Here is a 10178-nt window from a genome sequence, read left to right on the forward strand (position 1 = left end):
GATTACATTAGTTGTTTCTTCAACTTTTAGGGTATTTTGGTTATAGACTCTGTAACCCTACTAGTTGTGGAGTACCCTAAGAATATTCCTTGGACTGATTTGGGTGTAAATTTTCCTAAGTAATCTTTAGTATTTAAAATGTGAACTTTACATCCAAACACTTTTAAATAGTTCAAGTTGGGAATTTTATTATAATATATTTCATAGGGGGTTTTATTGTGTAATTTGTTTATCAGAATTCTATTTTGAATGTAGTTTGCTGTATTTATTGTTTTGGCCCAGAATTGATGATTTAAGTTGTACTCACTTAGCATGGTTCTGGCAGTCTCTTGTAGGGTTCTATTTTTGTGTTCCACCAAATCGTTCTGTTGGGGAGTTCTAGGACATGAAAATTCATGTTTGTATCCATTAATTTTACAAAATTGTGTAAACCTATGATTTTTAAATTCACCCCCATGATCACTCCTTATTCTTTTAATTTTGGTATCCTTTTCATTTTTCTATTAACTTGCAAAAATTATTAAAAGCTTCAAAGGTTTCATCTTTTGTTTTTAGAAATTTTACCCAAGTGTACCTAGAGTAATCATCAATTATTACTAAGCAGTACTGATTCTTGCTTAGTGACTTGGCTCCATGTGAGTCAAATAGGTCTAAGTGTAGGAGCTCAAGTAAGAAATCAGTTATATCTAGGTTGGTTGACTTGTAAGTTTATTTGGTTTGCTTACCTTGTTGGCAAGCCTGGCAAATTATATTTTCTAGGTTTTTTAATTTGGATAGCCCTCTAACTAAGCAATTTTTACTCATTCTTGAAATGAGTTTGACATGGGTGTGACCTAGTCTTCTGTGCCACAGGTTGGTTTCCTCTTGTTGTGTCAAGAGACACTTTATTAAGGATATGGGAAGGTCAATTGTGTAGATGTTATTTTTCCTAAGTCCCTTAAGTATGACTTCGAGGTTATCAATATTTTTAACTAAACACCCAGAGTTATTAAAAATAACTAAGAAGCCACTATTACACAATTGACTTATATTCAATAAATTAAAGTTAAAATTTTCAACTAATAAAACGTTTCGAATAATAAAATCGGAGTTAAGTTCGATATTACCTTTTCCGATTACCTTAAGTTTACTGCTGTTGTCGAATGCAACTGATCCTAGGTTCTTGTATTTAAGCTTTGTGAACTTCAATCTATCTCCAGTCATATGTCTGGAGCATCCACTATCCAACATCCATTGATCCAATTCCTACACATAAGGTATTTGAATTGAATTCTTTTTAATGGATCAAAGATAATTTGATTGAAATAGGCTCCTTAATTTTCCATCTCACACAGTCTAGGTTTTAGTGATCAGTTATTCCTATGGGTGATTGTGAGATGGTTGAATAATTAAAATATTAAGTTAATTAGATTTGAAGAATATTAAGTTAATTAAATTTGAAAAATATTAAGTTAATTTGAAAAATATTAAGTTAATTAAATTAAGTTAATTTGATAAATATTACGTTAATTAAATTTGAAAAATATTAAGTTAATTTAATTTTAAAAAATATGTAAGTTAATTAAATTTGAAAAAAAATTATTTTTATTTTTATTTAATAATTTAATTTTAATTTTAATTTTAATTTAATTCAATTTTAATTTAAATTTAATAATTTACTTTAATTTTAATTTAATTTTAATTTACTTTTATTTAAATTTAATTTTACTTTATTTTTATTTAAATTTAATTTAATTTTAGTTTGTCCTTAATCATGTCACCCGATCTAGATTTTTCAATCAGGGGATCTTATAATTTTGTGAGATGAATTAGGGTCAATTATAGGGTTTTGTTTAACTTTGTGTTAGATTCATGTTTAGCTTTGGGCTCAACAAATAGACATTCTTTGGATAAACTTCTGGGCTATGGTGAGTCACTTGGATATCATTAAAGTAACCATACTTTCGAGGTTTTCCAAATAGTCCTATCCACTGAACTTAGTACAAAACCTTGGTCTAATTAGTTAGGATCCATAAAGGATAGCTTCGGTTAGTTCCACTTAGCCAAATGCACCAGGTCGAAGTCATATCTTCCTAGACATGCATAGACTAAGCTTCCCTAACGTACTATCATCCAATACTTCACCAGTACCGTGGGTCAAGTTAAACTTAGTCCTTTTTATTCTAGCCTTAATTACCCTGCCGGGTAGGTTGTGTTTGGTTATCCTGTCGGGTAGATTCCTTTTGGAGGTGTCAGCTCTCTGGAGCCTCCATTATTGATTTTCCTTTTAGCTTGTTTTTAAAGTTTTAATTATATCCCTTTAATTTTATTTGTTAAGATAATTTTTATTTATTTATTTATGAATTTAATTAATTATTTATTTGTTAAGATAATTTTTATTTATTTATTTATTAAGATGAATTTAATTAATTATTTATTTGTTAAGATAATTTTTATTTATTTATTTATTAATTAAAATAAATTTTCTTTTTTCTCCCCTGGATCATAACCTCGATAAGGTTTATTAAAGTAATGTACTTGATCCTTGGGGACCCAATACTAACCAAGTCCAACTTGATTGACTAAGTTGGACTTGGGTACTCATGCTTGGACTAGTTTACTATTTGGTTTGTTTATTAAGGATAGATAAGATTGACATTTCCTTTTGGATTTAAAACCTAGTCCAGTTCTATTGTAAACGGCTCTTTGAGTCCCAAGAATTAGGTCAAGGTTTTTGGACCCAAAAGAAAACCGTTTTAGGATCTTCTCCAAATCCTTGACCTGAGTTTTCATATTAGAATTTTCTTTCTCAAGCTTTTGGACTTGAGTTGAATTTCCAGTCTGAACTAGTTCAGGCAAGGTTTTGGAGTTAGTCACTTCTTTAAGGATAGTTATTTCCTTTAGAAGTGATTTGACCCTAATGTTTGATTTTGCTAATTTACGTAATAAATAATTCACTAAATTATTTAATCGAGGAATACTTACAGAGGGATCGGGCCCTTCGAAAACGGATACGGATCCGTGGCTTCTTTCTGATTCAGTTTCTGATTCGCTGTCACTCTCGGACACGTTGATTTTGTTGGTGTGGTTAGCACTAACGATTTAACCCAGGTTTTGATGAATGACAAACAAGTTAAGTTAGGTTTATTGTTGATCTAATACTCTGATCGAGTGTGCAGGATAAGTCCAGACAGGTCGACGGGCTGACCGGATGTCTGGCACGAAGCCCAGCTAGGTCGACGGGCTGACCAGATAGCTGGCACGAAGTCCAAGCGAGTCGACGGGTTGACCGGACGCTTAGGCACGGAGCCCAGCTAGGTCGACGGGCTGACCGGATAGCTGGCACGAAGTCCAGACGGGTCGACGGGCTGACCGGACGTCTGGCAGGTAAGTGAGGTAAGTCACTGGAGGGGAGTGACTGCGAGGACGCGTTCCCAGGAAGGGAACATTAGGCGTCGATCCGGCTTAGATCCATTTCGGATATCTAAGTCGAGATCGTGACTAGATTCCGGTCTCGGAAAGACGGGATCTAAGTCATACTCTTTTCTTATTAAATCATATTACTTTAGTTGTGCTAACAATCTGTTTTGCAGAATATATATTTGCCTCGGACTAACTCTGTTTTGCAGGAAAGGAAGTTTCTGGAAATAGGAGCGCCCTGAGTTGCCTCACCACGTGGAGTTCGCTGATTAGACCTGCCATGTCGCACCAGGGCGCCCGGAAGGGATCCAGGCGCCCGGAGCAGCATATAAAAGAAGCCCCAGGGGTGGAGCTTCAAACATAACTGAGAACTCTTCGACTGCTTGCTCTGCTGCTCTATGCTCCTGCAACGCTAACAAAGCCCCGACAAAGTGCTCCTTCTTCTTTGGTTAATCTTCTTGTCGGTATCACTTTATTTCCATTAGCATTTCTGTACCTTAATTTGTAATAGTATTTCGAATTGCTAGTGAATTGCCCAACGAAAGTACTCAAGGAGTACGGGCCTTCGAGTAGGAGTCGTCACAGGCTCCAAACGAAGTAAAAAATACCTTGTTCAGTTTGCCTAAGTTTTTTATTATTCCGCTGCGCTTAACTCTTATTAACACGATTTTTTTGAATCGATATTCACCCCCCCCCCCTCTATCGAACGATCACGGTCCTACAGATTTGATCTCGGGCCATCAGCGCGAGGAGGCTCGTCTGGTTGAGCTCGTCGTCGGTATCTTCTTCTGAAGATTCCTCAAAAGTTGCTTTCAGCACCTTCTTCTTTCTCTACTTCTTTGCTTCCTTTTGATTTGAGTAGTTGGCCTTAATGTGCCCCTTCTGGTTGCACCCGTAGCAGATTACCTCGAACTTGACTTTTGAACTAAGTTGAACCTCCTTGGATTGTACTGCCTTCTTTAGGTCTCTCTTGTTGAAGCTCTTCTTCTTCTTGTAGAGCTTCTTCACAAGGTTCACAAGTTCTGTTGTTAGTTCATCGTCTAAGTCGGGTTCTTCTTCAGATTCCGGTTCGGTTCTTCGTCGTGATCTCGGTTTGTGAGTTCTACTGGTACCTGCAAGCAAAGCTACACCTTTCTCGATTTGTTGCGCATTAGTATGCTCATGTAATTCAAACTCAAAAAATAATTCATCTAATTTTATACAAGATAAATCCTTGGAATATTTGTAGGCATCTACCATTGATGCCCATAATGTGTTCCTCGGAAAAGAGTTGAGTGCGTACCTTATGACGTCCCGATTCTCGCCTTTTTGCCCGATTGCATGGAGGGAGTTGAGAATATCTTGTATGCGTGCATGGAGTTGACTTGTTGTCTCTGTTGGAACCCCAAGGTTGTTTTGGTGTGATCAACAAGTTAAGTTAGGTCCTGTGTGTTTCTAACCTTTTGTCTAAGTGTGCAGGAGCTTAGGAGCACAGGTAGTTGAGCGGAAGACGCAGCTAGCGAGAAGGACGGCAGTCTGAGGGACGAGGTGCTGCGGAAGAGTACACCGGCGGATGAGAAGGAAGCGTGCGGTGGTTCCGAGGGACGAAAGCCGGAGCGGAAGATTGCACGGGGAGCAAGAGACGCAGCTAGCGAGAAGGACGGCACGCGGTGCGTTCGAGGGACGAAAACTGCGGATGAGTACGCCGGCAGACGAGAAGGGAACACGCGATGATTCCGAGGGACGAGAAGCTGGAGGGAAGCCCGCTCGAGAAGACCGGAAGTTGGGTTTGGGTGAGCCATTTTTCGGATGGCAGAGATCACCCAATCAAGCGGATCCGGAGCAGAGGACATGGACGAAAGTCAACCAGAGTTGACTCAGCATCCGGGGTGCTCGGAACTGTCCGGGGCGCCCGGACCTGCTCAGGGCGCCCGGAGCAGTCCGGGGCGCTCGGAGCAGTCTGGGGCGCCCGGAACCCTTCCGGGTGCTCGGAACCTGAATTTTGACCAGATCGAGCTTTGACTCGATCTGTACGTTGGGGGATAAAATTTATCCCCGACCAAGGTTATAAATATAGCCTTGGTCCAGAAGATTTGAATCAACTCAGAGATTTACATTCCAAACACTTGTACGATTCTGTTCTAGTTTAGCTTCTGTCATTTGTGCTTTCACTGCTGTAAGAGGCTTCTCCGCCTGAAGGAGATATTTTAGTGCACGTTCATTCCTTGGATTAACAACCTCCTTGGTTGTAACCAAGTCTGTTGGAGTGTATACTGAAAGCCTAAGCTTTGTAAACATTCATTATGAATAAAGAATCACATTTGGTCAAATTTTCTACATTTAGTTGTAGTTGTTCAATTAATTTATATTGTAGATAATATAGTATGTGGTGTCACATACAAAAGATGATATTATCAGTACCTTATAAATTATAAACAGTAGCTCACGACCAAAATGGAAAGGAACAAACCATTAGAAGGTCGTAGTGTAATTAGGTGTCAGTTTATCTTGACTGTATAATTACACTAGTACACTCAGAGTGTATTGAGTAGGACCATTTGAGGTCGTTTCTTTTATACTGACTTTATAAAGAAACAAAGACCTCGGGTATTATGGAAGTGTGTGCTTTTAATCCTAATATAATAACAAGCACATATATTTGATATTAATTTCTTTAATTTATCAATGGGTGAGATTTAGTTCGATAAATCAACAAGCCCGATAAATTGGGAAATGATATCACTTATAGTGTGTGTTGTTGATTATAGAAGGAAACTGTGTCCTAGAGATACTAGGTTGATAATGTCCTCAAGAGGAGCTCATAAGGATTGTCATGTTAAACCCTGCAGGTGGACTTAGTCCGACATGACGATAAGGTTGAGTGGTACTACTCTTGGACTTAGATATTAATTAAATGAGTTGTCGAGAACTCACTTAATTAGTGAACATTCGATATCTTAAACAGTGGAGACTAACACACTCATAATAAGAAGGAGCCCAAAATGTAATTTGGGATGCGGTAGTTCAATGATAGTTCTCTAGTGGAATGAATTATCATTGATAAATTAAGTTGTGTGTTCGGAACACGGGATGCTTAATTTTATCGGGAGACCAAAACCATTTCTCCTCTCGGTCCCTATCGTAGCCTCTTATTTATAGAGTTCTATACCCACCTATACCCACTAATAGGGGTCGGCCAAGCTAGCTTGGGAACAAGCTAGGGTCGGCCTAGGTATAAATTGGGTGGCCGACCCTAGCTTGAACCCAAGCTAGTAGGGCCGGCCAAATTAAAATAAAAAGAAATTTAATTTTAATTTTTATTATTATGTGGAAGATATAATTTAAAGAGAATTAAAATTAAAATATCTCTCTTGTAAAAGATCTACAAAAGATTAAAGAAAGAGATTAGATCTCTTTCCTTATTTGTAGATTGAGAGATGTTTTATTTTCTCTTTAAAATTATTCACATGTTAATAAAATTAAAATTATAGAAATTTCCTTTTATTAACCATGAAGAGATTTTTAAAGAGAAATTTTATTTTTAAAATTTCTGGAAACAAATAAGGAAAGTTTTAATTGTTGATTGAAACTTGTCCAATTTGCTTCCTCTTGATGTGGCCGGCCATTAGAGTTTATTTGGGAAATTTTATTTTATTTTTCTCAAATAAATCATGTCAAGGAAATTAAGGAAATTTTATTGTAAATAAATTTCCTAATTTGCCTAAGCCAAGGAATATAAAAGAAGGGGTAGGGGTGCCTTCATGAGACACAACATCTATTATTTCTCTCCCTCTTTTGTTCCTTGGTGTGGCCGGCCAACCTCTCCCTCTCTTCCTCTTGTGGTGGCCAAACCCTACTCTTCCATTGGAGCTCTTGTGGTGGCCGGATACTACTCGGAGAAGAAGAAGAAGAAGGAGAGAAAGCTAGCATCTCTTGGAGCTTGGTTAGTATTTTGATTTTCTTCCTTGGTGAAGCTTCCTCTTTGTTGGCCGAACCTAGCTAGGAGGAGAAGAAGGTGATTGGTGGTTTCTCGTCTCGGAAGATCGTTGCCCACACAACGTCCGAGGTTAGAAGAGGAATACGGTAGAAGATCAAGAGGTTTTTCTACAAGGTATAACTAGTAATTTTTATTTCCGCATCATGCTAGTTATTTATGGAAATAATACCAAATACAAGAGGCTTACATTCTAGTATTTCGAATATGTTTTTCGATGTTGTGTTCTTTTGTTTTCTTTCTTTTCCTTGTGATTTGATTGTTCTCTTTGGTTAACCTAAAGTTATTTTAGGAAATTAAATATTAGCTTTCTATTAAAGGTTTTGTCTAGTCGGTGGTGGTTGCTCCCATATCCAAGAAGGTCATGTGCCTCGCCACGTCAGTACTGGGAACCTTTTATGGAAATTAATATTTAATGGAATTAATAACTTAAGGAGACTTGGGTCGAACGTGTTAAGTTCCGCAGGAGATCCAAGTCAAAACCTAAAAGAACAAATAGATTAAGTTTTGGATCAAACGTGTTAAGTTCCGCAGGCGATCCAAAATTTAATTTAAAAGAACACATGGTAGCTAGGAAAAGGTTCAGACCTTTGTACAAAATTTTTGTACAGTGGAACCTCTAGGTTTTCCGAGTAGCAACCAACAAAGTCAAGTTGTGAGCCTCTTCTTTCTGCCTTTTATTTTACTGCTAATTTACTTTATGCAAGTGTTAGCTTAAGAGTTCGAGAAGGGTTGTTTGTTTTTTATTTTTTAGGCTATTCAACCCCCCCCCCTTCTAGCCAGCCCAACGGTCCTACAGTCTCTCCTACCTGCATCTTGAGATTGTATAGTTTATTAAACAGTAAATCTCTTTTACTCACCTTGGTGTCGGAGGTGCCCTCGTGGAGTTTGATCAGCTTCTCCCATAGCTCTTTTGCGCTCGAGAACGGTCCAACTTTGTTGAGCTCCTCCTTGGTTAGACCACATTGGAGTATGCAGATTGCCTTTGCGTTTGCCTCTACTTTCTTTATTAAGGATGCATCATAGTTCTGGTATGATACTAATTTGCCTGAGTCGTCAAGTGGGAGTTCAAGGCCTGTCTTGGTGATCATCCAGACTTCGAACTGGGTTTGTAACTACGCCTCCATCCGACCCTTCCAGTATCCGAAATCATCTCCGGTGAAGAGCGGTGGTCGAGCGGTGCTATAACTTTCTTGAAGTGCCATTTTAAAACCTGCACACAAAAAAAAATTTGTTCCAAGACTAGGTCTTGGATTAGTAGTGCGGGATGTATAAAGAAAAAAAACAAACTCCAGTGGTGTTGCACAAACTTCGAGCAAAAATCAATTCGAGCGAGAAATAGATCGGAATATAGTAATTATACTAATTCCGATCGACTCTGAAAAAACTGAAAATATCACAAAAAAATTGTTTGATTGGTGGTTGCACTAAATCAAAGCGACTCCGCTCTGATACCAATTGTTGGATCGAAAAGTGCTAGAGGGGGGGTGAATAGCGCTCATGGCTATTTCGTTCGATTTAAAACATGTCGAGTAAATACGCATCAGAAAATAAAAGAAAACACAACACACGCAAACACAGGTTGTTTACTTGGTTCGGAGCTTCTGGCGACTCCTACTCCAAGGCCCGCGATCGTTGATCGCTTTCTGTGGGCAACACCTATAAGCTCGAATAACGGTTACAGAATTATTACAATCTATTAAACTGAAAGAGTATACCGACAACAAGAATGAGCAATTTCGAAGCTTCGAGTCGTTTGGATCTCATTGCAGCACTTCGGGATTGTCTTGTTAGTAGCTTGTAGCACAAAGGTCGCTTGGTAGAAGATATATTAGACTACTGGTCTAACCCCCCTTATAAAGGGTGTTCAAGGCACCTCCATTAAGCTCCAAGGCACCTCCAACCCATGGTTTTATCCCAACTCAGCCGATGTCGATCAGACTTTGATCGTTGCTCGTTATCCATCTGAAGGCGCCTTCAACGCCACTCCAAGGCGCCTCCAAGCCGTGGTCCAAGGCGCCTTCAGTCCCCATGAAGGCGCCTCCAGCTCCTCTGCACAGCTGGCTTCGGCTTTCACCCGAGGCGCCTCCAAGCTCCACAGAGGTGCCTCGGACACTGTTCATCCGAGGTGAAGTGTGCTCTTTTGTCCCTGCACAATGTGTTAGTCCACAAAATACACATATACCATGCAAGACAAGGTTAGCACACATAAATATGATAAGAGAGGTGTTTGACAGTCTCTGGACTGTCTGGATCTGACTTCGGATTTCTAACCGGAAACCCTAGGTCGACCCGACGCCTACTGTTCCCTCTACGGGGAACGCGTCCTCACCTACTCCTCTCAGGAGAGTTATCTGTTGCCAGTGCGATCCTCCAGATCGACTGTGTTGGCCCCATTGGAGGCTGGCAAGAGGGGAGAGGTTAATTGTCCTACAAAAATAAATCTAACCTTTCTCGGATATATCGACTAATTAAGAAACACTTGTAATAATAAAAAGACGAGACTAATTAAAAGAGATTAGACACAGAGGGTTTACTTGGTTTGCAATCAGGGGATTGCTAATCCAAGGAAAAGAAGGCGTAGTATCTGATGATCTCCTCTGGACGGAGTAGCCTCTTACAGCGTTGAGAGCACAGACAAAAAAGTAAAGCACTAAGAAACTGATTACAAGTGAGTTAAAATATCTGTGCTAATCAGTGCTATATTTATAGCACTGGTCGGGGCACCCCGAAGGGTTCCGGGCGCCCTGAGGGGATAAAATTTTATCCCTCAACGTTCAGATCGAGTCAAAACTCGATCTGGTCA

Source organism: Zingiber officinale, chromosome 6A (assembly GCF_018446385.1).
Source record: "Zingiber officinale cultivar Zhangliang chromosome 6A, Zo_v1.1, whole genome shotgun sequence".
NCBI classification, from domain to species: domain Eukaryota; kingdom Viridiplantae; phylum Streptophyta; class Magnoliopsida; order Zingiberales; family Zingiberaceae; genus Zingiber; species Zingiber officinale.